This window comes from Macrotis lagotis, chromosome 1 (assembly GCF_037893015.1).
Source record: "Macrotis lagotis isolate mMagLag1 chromosome 1, bilby.v1.9.chrom.fasta, whole genome shotgun sequence".
Lineage (NCBI taxonomy): Eukaryota > Metazoa > Chordata > Mammalia > Peramelemorphia > Peramelidae > Macrotis > Macrotis lagotis.
Window position 1 is genome coordinate 814740246 of NC_133658.1, and position 16041 is coordinate 814756286.

General features: G+C 37.1%; 2 protein-coding genes and 1 pseudogene across 2 annotated transcripts in view; 1 reads left to right on the forward strand and 2 right to left on the reverse strand.

Moving 5' to 3' along the window:
* The window catches only part of LOC141508420 (disks large homolog 2), a 2787507-nt gene that overhangs the window by 2482822 nt on the left and 288644 nt on the right, over positions 1-16041 (reverse strand). The window lies entirely within an intron of this gene.
* The window catches only part of LOC141508419 (uncharacterized protein C8orf48-like), an 86056-nt gene that overhangs the window by 15298 nt on the left and 54717 nt on the right, over positions 1-16041 (reverse strand). The window lies entirely within an intron of this gene.
* Positions 6438-7025, forward strand: LOC141510239 (ubiquitin-conjugating enzyme E2 C-like; annotated as a pseudogene).

A 16041-nucleotide genomic window follows, 5' to 3' on the forward strand; every position in this document is an offset into this window, starting at 1 on the left:
GTGGCAAAGAATTGTAAATCCAGTAAATGTCCTTCAATTGGGGAATGGCTTAGCAAACTGTGGTATATGTATGTCATGGAACACGATTTTTCTATTAGAAACCAGAAGGGATGGGATTTCAGGGAAACCTGGAGGGATTTGCATGAACTGATGCTGAGTGAGATGAGCAGAACCAGGAAAAAACACTGTACACCCTAACAGCAACATGGGAGTGATGTTCAACCTTGAAGGACTTGCTCATTCCATCAGTGCAACAATTGGCAACAATTTTGGGCTGTCTGCAAAGGATAGTACCATCTGTATCCAGATAAGGAGCTGTAGAGTTTGAACAAAGTACAAGGACTATTCCCTTTAATTTAGAAAAAAAGAGATAATTATTGTCTGATCTTGTTACCTCTGAGAATTCTGTTCTCTTTAAGGATATGATTTCTCTCTCATCACACCTAATTTGGATCAAGGTATAACATGAAAACAAAGTAAAGACTGACAGAGTGCTATCTGTGGGGTGGGGGTGGGGGGAGGGAATCAAGATTGGGGGAAAATTGTAAAACTCAAATAATATCTTTAATAAAAATAAATTTAAAAAACATTAAATCACTATGGAATTTTTTTTTGTTCTAATATTAAAATTATATGACAACAGGTTAGCCAGGTGGTATAGTGGATAGAACACTGGCTTCATAGTCAGACAAGCCAGAATTCAAATCCAACCTCAGACACATATCATTTCTGTGGTCCTGGATAAATCAATTGATCCTAATTGTCTCAAAAAATAAAAAAAAAATGTATGACTTCATATAAAAATGTTATTGTTGTCATTATTATTATTGATTGAAATAATCATAATAATTATGTAAAATCCTACCTACAGTTGAATTAAAATAATCAATCATCCAAGTAGAAATTTCAAGGAGACACAGAATAGATAGAATTTATGTCAGTATTTTAATGGCCTGAAAGTACATTATATCCATTGGTAAGACAGTAACATTGCAGCTAACGAAGTTAAAAATAACCTTAGACTACATTAAGAAGTATAAAATCCAGAAGGAGGAAGGTAAGCATTTTATTTTAATCTTCCCTAATAAAACCACCATTCAGGTATTGCATTTAGGCCCAGATATGACATTTTAAGGATTGACAAGCTAGAGAGTAACTAGAAGGTTGGTTGCTTGGTTGATTGGTTCTTGTCCTTTGTTATTGAAGAAGACCAAAATGATATCATTGTCTGAGACAAATTTACAGTGTGTCCAACTGTGGCTGATTAGACCAATACAAGCTTGGAATACTCGATCACAAGTTGGGCACAAATAGTCCATGTGAACATCTGGGGTGGATACTCTAAATTTATGGAGGTCACATTTTCTTTGAGCTGCTTCAACTCTGCCTTCCTCATAGAGGGTAGCACCCTCAATGATAGAGGTACACTAAGTGGTCCTGTGCCACTGTCTACAATATTGTACAATCAATTCTAGAGTTCTTCAATGTGATCTTCAGGGTGTCCCGGTATCCTTCTTCTGACTCCCTTGTGAGCACTTGTCCTGTGTGTGTTCTCCATAAAATAGTTGGGGTTTTTTGGCAAGTATATGTCTGGAATTCTTCTAACAACATGACTAGCCCATCGTAGTTGCACTCTTTGTCATAATGTTGCAATGCTAGGCAGTTTAACTCAAAGAAGAATGTCAATGTCTTTTACCTTCTCCTGGCAGGTGATCTTCAGAATCTTCCTAAGACAATTTAAATGGAAGTGATTCAATTACTGACATGGCACTGGTAGACTGTCCAGATTTCACAGGCCTATAGCAATAAGATCAAGCAAATGGCTCTGTAGACCATTAGTTGGATAGTCAATCTAATACCTCTTCTCTCCCACACTTTGTTTCAGAGCTTCCCAAATACTGAGCTAGCTATGGCAATGTGTCAACCTCATCATCAATGTGTACCTCCTTGGAATGGACTCTGCCAAGGTAAGTGAACTTGTCCACTCAAAACTCCTCCATTTGCTGGAGCTAGATGGTGCAATGGATAGAGCACTGAGCTTGAAGTCAGGAGGATGGGAGTTTAGATCCAGTCTCAGCTACTTGACTCTAACTAGTGACCTTGAGTAAGTCACTTAGCCCTGATTGACTTGCATCCAGGGCTATCTCCAGTCAACGTGACTCATATCTGAAGACTCTAGAGGATAAAGTGAGTCTTGGCACAGGCCCTCTTCACTCACTCAAATCGAATTCCTGTGCTTGTCATAGCATCACCTCCCTGGTGTCATAGTCTTCTTCGAAAATAAAGGACAAACATTAACTTGAGGGTGATTAGGTGGCAAATGACCTTGAAACCCTGTCATTACATGTTTGGTTGAAAAAACTAGAAATTAAGAGGTAGGAGATGTATAAGAAGGGGAGGGGTACTAAGGATGGGAAGATGGCATTCTACTTATTCTGCTTAATCTCAAGAAATAGAATAAAGAGAATGATTTGGGGCAGCTAGGTTGTGCAGTGGATAGAGCACCAGCCCTGGAATCAGAAGTACCTGAGTTCAAATCCAGCCTCAGACATTTAATAATTACCTAGCTGTGTGGCCTTGGGCAAGCCACTTAACCCCATTGCCTTGCAAAAAAAAAAGAGTATGATTTAGTTAGTGACACTGATCCCAGTTCAAAATAAAGAAAAATCTGCTAAAATTTAACCTGTTTAGAAATAGATTATTCTTCCTCAGGAAGCTGAGGATCCCCAATTCTGTATGCATTCAAGTTGGACACATTCAAGAGGAATTGACCACAGAAAGGATTTTTTTTAACTAGATGACCTCTGAGGTTACTTCCAATTCTGAAATTCTATAATAAGGCTATGGGGGGGGATTTGTAAAAAAAACAATAATTCATAATATCCATGTTTAATATGATCTAAAAAATAACAGTTGGACTATAAATCTTATCTATTTTTCAGTCATTTCAGCTATCTCCAATTCTTTATTAATCCATTTGGAATTTCCTTGTCAGAGATATTAGAGTATTCTACCATTTCCAGATGAGAAAACTGTGGCAAACAGGTTTAAGTGATTTAACCAGAGTCATACAGCAGGTAAGTGTCTGAGACTAAATTTAAATTCAGGAAGATGAGTCTTTTTAACTTTAAATCCTTTCACTTGAAACACTATTCCACCTGTCCCCAAACATCAAATATATGTATATACATATGTGTGCATAAATACACATATATACTTATATATATATATATACACATTTATGTGCATGTATATGCATATACATATATATATATTTATATATATATGTATATATATGGCAGTAAGATGGTGAAGTAAATAGAGCACCAGTCCTGGAGTCAGGAGGACCTGAGTTCAAATCTGTTCTCAGACACTTGATACTTCCTAGCTGTGTAACCTTGGGCAAATCACTTAATCCTGGTTGCCTTACATCCAAGGCCATCTCCAGTCATCCAGATTCATATCTGGCCACTTAACCCAGTTGACTTGGGAAAGAAAGTGAGGCTGTCAATGTCAACTTAGCACAGCACCCCCTTCACTGAAACAAGTTCACTTGCTTGTCATAGCATCACCTTCATCAAGAATGGAAAAACATCGTCATCTTCGTCATGATCATCATATACACATATATACATATATTTAGTATATATACATATCATATTTATGTATATATTTATGATATATAGATATCGCATGTATATTTAAACACATGTAACTATTAACAAACTGTAATCTGGGAAAGACCTAGTTTTGAAAAATTAAGTTCTCCCTCTGCATCTAGGACCATCTCTACTCATTTTCATCTATATCTGGCCCTGATGGTTCTAAAAAGTGAGGTTAGTGACTCAGAACATCCCCCTTCACTCAAATCCAACTCACTTGCATGTCATAGCATCACCTCCCTGATATCAATTTCTCCTTCAAGAATAAAGGACAAGCAACAATAATAAAATAGGATATAAGTAAGAGGAAGCAAGACATGATATATTTGAAGACAGAAAAATTGCTTCTTGATGAGGGAAGACTTCATGGAGAAGTGGATCCTGGGTTGACATTTGAAAACTGAGGATTACACAAGATGGAAACAGGGATGGAAAAATGCATTCCAAATATCGGGGATAATATAAACAGAGATATCATGACAGGAAAGGTAAGAATAAATACTGGGAAGCTCTTTGGAATTTAGAATATGGAGAAGGAGAGAAGGGAAGAGTAAGAGCTACGTAAATGGAAGGCATAGGTAGGACTCGGATTGTGGGGAATCTCAAATGCAAAGCTAAGTAGTTGTTAATAGAAAACCACTGGAGTTTTGAAAAGGGAAGCAATTAGAGGACTGCATCACAAAAATTAAGCTGGCAGTTTGTAGGACAGATTGGGGATGGAGACAGATGGGAAGTGAGGAAATGGGGGGGAGGTTTCAGATAAAGGTTGAATCAAATAATGCCTAGTCTCTTTTACTTTTGGATTCTAACATACAAGTTCCAGACTTCATTTCCAGCTCCCTGTCATATGGGCAGGTTGAGACCCTATAGAAAAGTTAACTTCAGAGATTTAAGTATAATAGTGAGCCACAATATCATTTAGCCAGACATTTCTATAATATCAATTAACTAACTTACATTAATTAATGTATAAAAAAGGGCATTGTACTGAAGTACAAAAAGTTTCCCCAAAAGTCTAGGATACAGAATCTCACAAATACATATGAAGTATAGGAAGAAGTAGACTCAAATTTGTAAAACACAATAGCAAAAGGATAGAGCACATTTAGTTCATGGTTTGGAACCCTTTTTCTTCTTTTGTGGAATTCTCATAAAATTCACCTCAGGCATGTGTAGGATTCCTTAGGCTACTGCTGCAGATGTTCCCATTATCTACTGCTATTTCTGGGACACCCTTTTTGCCACTGAGAAGAAGTCCTCAATCTTCTGGTCGTTATAAGTTGCAAAGTCTTCCACTGGCCGATTGGGAGGGGGAAATTGTAATAGTCTGTCCTAGGTAATTCCCTTTACCCCAATTCTCTGCTGGTATTTGCTTCCTTGAATTCCTCAAGCTTGACTCTCAAAACAGTTACTAGTACTTTTATTAAAATTATATTCCTAGCACTAGAGATGTATAATTTTATCCACTGACTCAAATTTAATTAAGTTATTTGCATCTAATTTATATCTTTGATTGATTGTTTGATTCAATAGAGGTGTCTAAAAATTATCTGCATCCAGTATACACATAAGATTGATTGATTCCATAATTCAATCACAGAAACAGTTCTCACCTGTGTCCTCAGCATAATACAGCACCCTATTAATTATATTAATTGGGGTAAGGGTGATTGATTGAGTCAATTAATAATAAACCATCTGTTTTCAACTAGATTGTGATGGATCAGTCTTACACTATCATTATCTGAGACTTTTGCATAATATAGAGAAAATAAACATATATAATATATATGATTATATACTGCTATATATGATGCTATAAAGTTAACATAGGTAATCATATACTACAATCATATTTATATAGTTTGTATAATATATGCACAATATAATTATACAATATATTCATGTTATATATTTTATATGTATGATACAAATATTTTATATTATATGAATATTTTGTTATTTGGTCATATTAGCTATATATGTCTCCTTGTGATCCTGTTGTTTTTTGTTTGGCAAAGATACTAGAGTGATTTGTCATTTCCTTCTCCAGTTCATTTACAGAAGAGGAAACTGAGACAAATAAGGTTAAGAGAGTTACCCAGGTCACACCACTAGTCAGTATCGGAGGCCAAATTTGAACTTGGGAAGAGGTGTCTTCCAGACCAGCACTCTATCCACTGAGCTATCTAGCAGCTTTCTCCTCTTCTACAATATTATTTTTTGTAATTAGGGTTCTTATCTTTACAATCTTGAGTTTTCCCTTAGTGCAGTTTTATACAAAGGAAGCTGTCAATCAGCATGTGTTTTTGAATGAATTACCCTTATGTGGATAAATGAGATTTGAGAATACTCATGATATATGAAAAGTACTTTATAAATAGATTTTTATTATGGTGATGATGTCCTTCAAAATCTAAAAGTTTAGTGATAAAATGGCTTAAGGCCATTTCATTTGATAAATAATGTAGAAGCTATAAAAGTTTGTATTTCAATTACACTTGGAGTTTTACAAAATATTTTACTCATAACAATCTCATGAGGCAAGTATTACAATTATTATTATAATACTCTTTAAAAGAAGAGGAAACTGAGTCACTGAGAAGTAAAGTACTTTGTCATCAGTTATATAGCTAGTAAGAGTCTGAGATCAAATTCAAACCCAGATCACCTAACTCCAAGTTAACTCTATCCATCACATCATATTGCCTCGAAAATATGAAATTGAGCAGTTACTGCCCAGAAGTTTCTCCTCCTTTCTCTCTCTGATCCCACATGGCCTCTCAGAATCGTGTCCAGGCCGCTGCCAGCACCACTGCCACCTCTCCTAAGGGTACTGAGTCTGGAGCGGGCGGCACCCATGGGTCCATAGGCAAGAAGTTACAGCAGGAATTTATACCTTAATGATGTCTGGAGACAAAGGAATTTCTGCCTTTCCAGAGTCAGACAATCTCTTCAAATGAGTTGGACCCTTCCATGGGGCAGCTGGGATAGTATATGAAGACCTAAGATACAAGCTCTCCCTGGAATTCCCCAGTGGCTACCCATATAATGCTCCCACTGTGAAATTTGCTAAGCTTGTTACCATACTAATGTGGACACTCAAGGCACGACCTGTTTGGACATCCTCAAGGACAAGTGGCCAGCCCTGTATGATGTCAGGACCACCCTACTATCTATCCAGAGCCTGCTGGGAGAACCAACATGGGCAGCCCTTTGAACACACATGCTGCTGAACTTTGGACAAACCCCACAGCCTTTAAAAAGTACCTGCTGGAAACTTACATCAAGATAGGCTGGTCAACCTATCTTCCCTTCATCTTGTATGTCTTTGTGTTTGTGTGTGCATGTGTGTTGGTGTAACTTTTCCCCTCCTTCCTAATCTGTCTTCTCTCTCTCATGTCATTGGTAAAGGACTCTGTATCCACAGACCGTTTTCATTTTTTTCTTAAACTCTAGTTCAGCCCTCAACATTAGGGTATAAATAAAGTTTGTTAAAAAAAAAAAGAAAATATAGAATTGGGGAGGCAGCTAGGTGGTAGAGGACAGAGCACCTGCCCTAGAGTCAGGGAGATTTGAGTTCAAACCCCAGCCACTTAATACTTACTTAGCTCCCTGAGCCTGGACAAGTCACTTAACCCCATTGCCTTGCAAAAAAAAATAGTAGAATTGGATTGACCAAGCAGAAAGAACCCATACTACGTGTTTGCATACCTGTCTTGGGCAGCAGGCATATTGGACATTCAGAACATGATGGACCACTAGTCATGCAAGAGGCAGGAATTAGCATGTTAAATGGAGCAAAGCCTTAAAACACAATTAGTGGGATACCCTGGCAGCCCCTTTTTCATAGCAGGTTTGACTAATGGTAGAATGACTATATGAGAAGAATTACAGACATTATAGTGATGTTTTATGTATGAGCATTGATACTGCTCAGATGAACCTGCCTAAGATGCTGCTGGTGCTGTGTATTTAAATGAGGTTTTTGACAGCTCTTTTGGACTGCATTCCTTTAGAAGATCGTTATTTATAATGAGCCAGAAGTGAAATATTAACTATCCATTTGAACATGGTTGTTTGAAGACACTCTCAAGTATTTTCTACCTATCAGATCTAAAAATAATGATAAGAATGTGAGACTTTGAAATTCAAAGCAATGTATCTGCTACTAGGCAAACCAGCAGCACCTTCCCTCCATCTCACCTCCAACCCCTAACAGCACAGACCTAAAGGAAATCAGATTCATCTAGTGGACATCAAATCATTTACCTTAAATTCAATAAACTTGATTTTTCTTCATTATTCTTTTGTTTGGTAAGAGGTGTCTTTAAGACTTTAGGTCCAGTACTCTATCTCCTTCTCTACTACATCATAATCTGTTGAAGTTAGGACTTTTATCTTACAATCTTGAATTTCCCCCTCATATGGATAAATGAGATTTAAGAATACTTATGATATTCTTCTTTCCTCAAGGGAACCTCCTAGGTTAACAATGTTTGTCTTTCTCAGAAACCTGTTTAAAGGGAAATTTGGTGTGTTTGATCTAGTGCTAAGGAATCAAAAATGAGAGGAAGAAAAGAACAGGAGAACTGTAGCTAAGGTTAAGGTAACTAATGACAATGCAAACATAAACCAGAAGAGTAAAACCCTAATCATTTTTAGAAACTACATAAGAACATTGTTTTTGCCCTAGAGCAAAATTCAGTATGCTATTTCTAAGTCCAGTAGTGTCAAACTCAAATAAAAACTGATCCCTGTGGGATGCATACTTAGAAAATTACAAATTAGCATTACCTATATAGCACTATCTATTTATTTTGTTAAACAGTTCCCAATTATATTTCAATCTGGGGGCTATGATTTGGCATTTTACAGTCTGAGCTTAAACCTCTACTTAGTCCCCCAAACTTAGTTGATTTATTAAGAAAAATACTGATTATCTTGGAATCTTCATGATGGTCTCAGGACATGATTGTCACTGTCAATATTCACAAAACTTCTTCCATTTGATTACTTGACTGAACTTAGAAGAAAACCCTTGTAGAGCACCAGAACCACCATAAGGCAAACAGGTATTAGCTCAGTTGTTGACAAAACCTCCAACTACTAGGGAATATCCACTACTACACTCATTCCACTGACCCCAGAATGCTACCCTCCAGAGTCCTATGTCTTCCACACCCTCTCATTGCCACCTTTCACCAACATGAGGTTGTGCCCATCACACCAATCTGATCTGAAAGCCTATGGACCACTTAAGACACCTGGGAGGGTGAGAGCAGTGGCTAGCAGAGAGGATCAGAATGAAGGCAGATCAAGCCAAACAACCCCAAAATGAATTGTTTGAGAGGAAGAACTGTGTTTATCATCCATCATTTTATCTCCTTAACTCAGAACACAGTGCCTTGCTTAGAGTGAGTTTCCATTATATGTTTGTCAGCAACGATAACCACTGAAATGTCTTCTGCCAAACCCATAGTTTATCTCCTGTTCTGCAATACAATCTCCTAAGGGGTTTCAAATAAAATTGAGGCTTTTTGAAGGTGCTTGAATCCCCAATCTAATTAAAATCTTGGAGTATATTGTTTCTCTTCTTGGTTTTCCCCATGTACTATAGTTAACATATTTCTTCCTCCAATTCTCCTAATCCCTTAACTGAAAAGAACTTTCTTATTAGAAAAGATTCTCTTGGGGATGGGTAGGCTGGCCCTAGGGTCAGAAGTACCTGAGTTCAAATGTGGCCTCAGACATTTAGTAATTTAATTACCTAACTGTGTGGCCTTGGACAAGCCACTTAACCCCATTTGCCTTGCAAAAACCTTAAAAAAAGAGATTCTCTTTTCCTCTCCTAATTATCTCCATACATTCATCCCCAGCTATGAATGTTCTGAAACCATCTCTAACTGACTTTGGAGAGTTGATTGTTATATTTTCAATCTGAGCATTAAACCTCAGTAAACTTCAATGACAAATCAATACTTATTTTATACTATTTTGTTGGTTGTCTTAATTTAAGAAACTGAGAAATAGGTTAACAACACTGATTAAACTTAAAAGAGTCTTAAAGTATATTGTTTTTGCCAGAGAGATGGTTGTTAAACATTTATCAGAACATTCCTGGTCCTAGTACTCCCTGGTCATTGTCCTCTATTTTTTTCTATGGCCTCTGAAAACCTTTCTTTGTCTTACCTTTAGTGAAATACCCTTCCTGTTAGACATCTCACTTTTAAGCTGCTGAATAAGGGAGCCTAGGAGGTTCCCCTGGAAAGGAGGCATGCCTAGACCCTAAGGGTTCATTTATAAGTGACCATACATTTTAATTCACATAATTTTAATTGCAAAAAGTTTCAAGTTAATTTGCAGACTTATTTAGGGAGGCAACAATATAAAGAGATTGAGTTTTAATAAGATAGTAAAGTTAAGAAAGATAGCTGCAAGACTGTGTTTGGCAGTTGGGCTGGGGTGAGAGAGTTAAGGAGGGAGAAAAATCATGGTGGAGAGAAGAAAAAAAGGAACAGCAAGGTAGCAGCTAGGCTAAAATCAACAGGGCAGATATCATCATGAGAAGCTTATATAGGAGTGTAGCCCACTGTCAGTGCTAGGAGGAGTCAGGGGAAGGTCCAAGTAAAGGATACAAGGAATGACCACCATTTGGACATGACTGGGGTCAAGCATATACTTTAGCAGGTTATGTGTTAGAAGGTAAAGGGCTGAGGTTGTTCCTATTATTTCAGTGGATTTACATTTCAGAAGAGACTGAACAATACCAGAGGAGCACAAATAATAATTCCTTAATATTACTGGAAATGCCAGATGAATATTTCCCTAATATAGGGTATCATTATCTTCAAATCTTCTGCCTTCATTCTGATCCTCTCTAGTTTTTTCCCCAAAGGCACCACATTTTTTGCAGACTCTCCAGTCTTGGCTCCTCCTTCTCTCACATACCCCAACTCATAAAACTAAAGAGAAACTAGTCAATTCCTTGATCCTCCTAGTGCTGCTATTAAACTCTCCCTCTCCTATCAATCATTCAGTAGCCCCCATTCCCACTATAATACTCATTCATTCCATTCCCCCTATACATTTGTTGCTATTATCTGTGGACCTCCAGATCAGAGGTATGCAGCCCAAAATACTCTTGATAGGCCCAATCAGAATAAAATATAACTTGAAAATATTTAATAAAGTAAACAAAAATACAATGAAACTTATTTTAGATTTAAATCAATATGCAGTCCATAAGGATCCTTATGTTTCCATTAGTGGCCCCTGGCTTTTTTGGAGTTTGACACTATTGTCTCTTTTCCACTAATTTCTCTCTCCCACTAATTTTTTTCTATCAATTAGCTAAAATAGCACTGTGACATAGAATTCTTGTCCCTGTCTCCCCCATGACCTTTTTTCTCTTGGATTATCTTGAATTCATTACAGCAATGGAAACACAGACAAATCAGACTATCAGTCTCTTAGTGAGGAATTCAAATAGTAGGGTTGGGTTGCTGGTATTGAATGAGCCCTCTAATTCAAATTCTTAAATTTCTCATATGTAAAGGTTGGAGGAAAATTCATTTCCCTAATACTTTTATTTTATTCCCTAGTCCTTGATGCAATAAAACTTCATGGAAATTGCACAAATAAAACAACTTTGTTGGCTGTCCTTGAAAGAAAGACATTATTTAAAATGCCGTGAGTTCCACTTACTAGAATCACTTTGGGATGCAGATATTTTATTCTATTGTAACTTGCTGAATGAAAATAAGAATCTATAAAGCTCTTCTCCTTCCCCTCACCAGAATCTTTTCCTTCTCCAATTTGAATTTTAATTCTGAACTTGTATAGCCTCAGGATTTAGCTAAAGTAATTTTCTATACTTGTGTGTTGCAAACATATATACATACTCATCATCAGTGTTTAGAGATGGAAGCAACTTACAGCTCGTCTACAACAATTCCTACATTTTAAAGATGAAGAAACAAACACAGAAGGAATACAGAATTTTTATTTTGCAAAGAGGAAAATAATAACCAACATCTTTTTGTCATTTGAACCTCACATGACAAAGCTATGAAACAAGTATTACAGTAATTCTTATTCCTATTTTAGTAAAGAAACTGAGTCTCAGGGAGATTATTTATTAATAATAATAATAATAGCTAGCATTTATATTAGACTTTTAACATATAAAGAAATTGAGGCAGATAAATGTTAAGTGACTTATCAAGAATTATAGAGCTAATAAGTAACTCAGACTGGATTTGAACTTGGTCCAGTGCTCTATCCATGTGTTACCAAGCTGTCTGCTAAGTGACAGTTATAACCCAATTCAATAAACTTTGCTAGAAGATGTGTATTTATTGAATTTTGCTTTAATCTTTTAAGGATGTGGAAGTAGTGTGTACCAAATAATTATACATTTAGAGAGCATTTGTTGCTAAATATTGAAGAATAAAAGGATATGATGATTACCTTGTCAGCCTTTGATTGAATTAGCTAGCCCTAGGAATCAAGGAATGCAAAACCAGAGATTGGCAAGAGAACAGGTTGATAAGGCAACTTGCTGCAGGGAAAGATAGAAAAAAAACATGTACCACCAGAAGTTTGGGAAACACTTTCTCTTATGTCACTATCCGGAACACAGCTCCTGCTGCTGCATACTGTTTCTAACACTGGCAGCCCAGAGTGGAAGTGTAGGAAATTCTGAGCACAGAAACCACATCTCTAAGAGAAATCAATTCAAGTGTTAGTGCACAGTGAAGAGAGTCAAATCAAATCAAGCAGCATTTTTCATACACTGTGTCAGACATAGTCCGAAGGGAAAGGGAAAGGGAGAGCAGGAGAAAAGAAGAAAGAAAGGAGGAAAACAAGGAAGAAAGGGGCGAGAGTTAAAGAGGGAGGAAAAGAAAGAAAAAGAGCAAGAGCAAGAAGAGGAAAAAGGAGAGGAGAGGAAAAGGGAGAGGGAGAGGGAGAGGGAGAGGGAGAGGGAGAAGGAGAGGGAGAGGGAGAGGGAGAGGGAGAGGAGGAAAGGAAAGGGAGGGAAAAGAAGCTCATAGTCAAATGAGGAAGACAACATGAAAAGCATTACACACAAAAAGAAATTAGAGAAGTCTCTTTGTGGACTGTGGGATTCTAGTGGGACTTGAAAGAAGACAGTAAATAGAGATGAGCAAGGATAATATTCCAGGTATTGTGAGAGAGTCTGGAGATAAAGTATCATGTAACAGGAACATTAAGGAGGTCAGTGTCACCTCATCATAGAGTATGTAGAAGAGAGTAAGGTGTCAGAAATTTCTAAAACTAGAAAGGAGCCAAGTTATGAAGGGGTGGAATGCCCAACAGATGATTTTATATTTGATCCTAGAGGTAACATAGAAACCCTGGAGTTGGTTGAATAGGGAAATTCCATGGTCAGAAAGGAATTTCACCTTGTATTTGGGGTTATATTTGGTTATTCTTTCCTGGGGCCCAACCTGATCTAAAGAATACCAAATCTGTATCCTACGAGAGACCTGTTGGGGACCTGGAATCACAATGCCCTGAAACCCGTTAGGAGGAATATGACTAAGAGAAAGAAATCTGTTTCTTTCTACATTGACACTTAAGTCACATCACCTGTGATCCCAAATAATGTTGGGAGTCTGTTCTTGATGGAAGGACAATGTTCATGAAAATGTTATTCCATCATATCCCCCTACCAGTGTCTTTACTTCCTTTTGGAGAAAAGGAGGATAATAATAATATAGCTTTCAAATCCCTCATAGGGTTAGGGTAAAGAAATAATCCATGGGAAAGAGCTCCACCAAAGTATTTTTTCTTGCTTTCTGATGCAGAAAGTACTCTAAAGATGAGGAAAGTATCAGCAATCCTGAAATGTAAAGAAAATCTCTGTGAATTTTCTGGCTATTAATAAGACACAAGCTAAGCATCAGAAATGGAAATTATAGTAAGTAGGAGGGCATCTTTGACCATTTTATGACAATGTTGAACACATAGTGAATAATTACATGGAACTGCATTCACATAAATTAGCAAGATGAGAACATCATATCTATAATACACAACTCACTGTAGGAATACTTTTTCATTTTCTCACATTTTTCTGTATGCCCTATCCTTAGCACAGAGCATGATGGATAGGAAATTTTTAAATACATGTAGATTGATTATATTTTTGGAGACTGAATATCCCTAGTTCATCCAGGTTGGAAAACAGTGACCAATCACTGATCCAGTCTTGGACCTGCTCTGTTTGTGTTACCTGGCTGCCCTAAACAGATTAATAAAACAAATTAGTCAATGACAATTACCTAAGAGTACAAAGTGCTATGAGACTAAATGAGGACAAGATTACTTGTGTCTGAAAGAGATCAATATGGAAAGGTTAGCATTTGAATTAGATTTTTACAGTATGACCAGTTGTCCCTGTCTAGGATGACTGGTGAACCCTTTCTCCTGGAGTCTCATGGGCTCCAGATTTAGGGCAGACATCTAGCTAGCTTTTACCATATTGCATCTTAGAACTTCGGAGCTATAACTCTCCATTTATCTCAACCTCAATTTCCCTATTAATTTGGCAGACAGGCAATGATTACTTTTTAATACAAAGAAAGTTTCATAAAAGGTCTAAAAAACTTTTAAGTCTATTATAAAATGTAAAGAACTTTTTTCCTCTAAACTTTTAATTCTATTATAAAATGTTAGGAACCTTTTTCTCTCTAAATAACTTTTAATTGTATTATAAAATATAAAGCCTTTTTTCCCCTCTATACTGTTTCCTCCACCCCACCAAGTTGAAATAGTTATATGTATCAGTTGATATTAATTGACCTGGTATCACTGGTATTTCCTACTCCTGGAAATTTTCTGTTTTAATGATGTTTTTAATGACTATTCTGATGGTAGCTGCTATGTTTAATAGGGAGGGATCCTGTTCCTGTTGTGCCCTTTAAAGAGAGTTTTATACTCCATTAGTCTTGTGTCTCATCAGAGGCACATCTGAATAGGTAACTTGCAACAGACCAATGATACCCCAAAGACCACAGGAGCAACAGGAGCATCAGAAAAAGCATTCAGTTGAAATAAAAGCTATATGGGGTAGTAGAAAGAATGTTGTAAAGTTTGATAAAAGAGAGAAATCTTAATTCTGGTAGTCACACAAACTACTCATGTAAGCTTAGATCATTTAATTCCTCAGGGTCTCACTTTCTTAACAGCAAAATTGAAAAGATCAAAATTAAAATTTCTCCAGCTACAAAATCTTGTTTCTGATCTGAAATTGTGACAGAAGGCTGATATGTTGTCATATTGGCAATCATTTATTAAATTCATTCTTTAGCAGGCACTATCCTAAGCATTAGGAATATAAATTCAGACAGAAAGACAATCCCTGCCCTCAAGGAGTTTAAAATCTATTGGAATTGGGGAGGTGGTGAAGAGAAAAAAGCCTAAAAAGAAACTGAAAAGGGGTAAGGGGTGATGGCTGAGAAAGTCGGCAAAATCAAAAGTTTAGCCTGAAGAATATTTATGAGATGAGGAAAATGGGAGAAAAGAAAGTTCTCATTGAATGGATTTATTTTTAAGTCAATTAAATATGAGGCAATGATTTCAGGTAAGAGGGTGGGAGGAAGGAGAAACATAGTACTAAAAAGATTTGGAAAAACTATTGTGGTAAAGGGGTCAGAGAGTCAGTTAGGAAGAGGAAATGGTGTAGTGGATAGAGCACTGGATCTGGAGTCAGAAAGTCTTGAATTCAAATCCAGTCTCAAACATTTCCTAGCTGTATGACCCTGGACAAGTTGCTTAATCCCTATTCCCCTCATCTATTAAATGGGAAAATGATGTTGGTCCTACATTCTCAAAGAAGACCATGACATCAGGGAGATGATGTCATGACAAGCACAGGGATTGGATTTGAGTGGGGGGGTGCTGTGCTAAGTCATTCCCTTTCTCCTCCAGAGCCATCTGGGTCCAGTGGCCAGATATGAATCAGGACAACAGAGGATGGTTTTAGACATGAGGCAATCATGGTTAAGTGACTTGCCCAAAGTCACATAGCTAATAAGTGGTAAATGTCTGAGGTTGGATTCAAACTCCCATCCTCCTGACTTGAAGGTCATTGCTCTATCTACTGTGCCATCTATGGGGTGGAAAATATTGGGGGAAATGGGGAAATAGTGGAAACAGATATGGCAAACCTCTCCAGAATCTTGGCCAAGAAAATGTAAGAACAATGTTCATGGGGGTCACATGGAGTCAGACAAGACTGAACTACTACTGCACAACAACAAAAAGATTGCCCTGCTGTTTTTGAGGACCCAATTGAGATAACAGAATCACAGTAAGCTGGGGCCAGAAAGGACCATAAAACTAAGTCCCA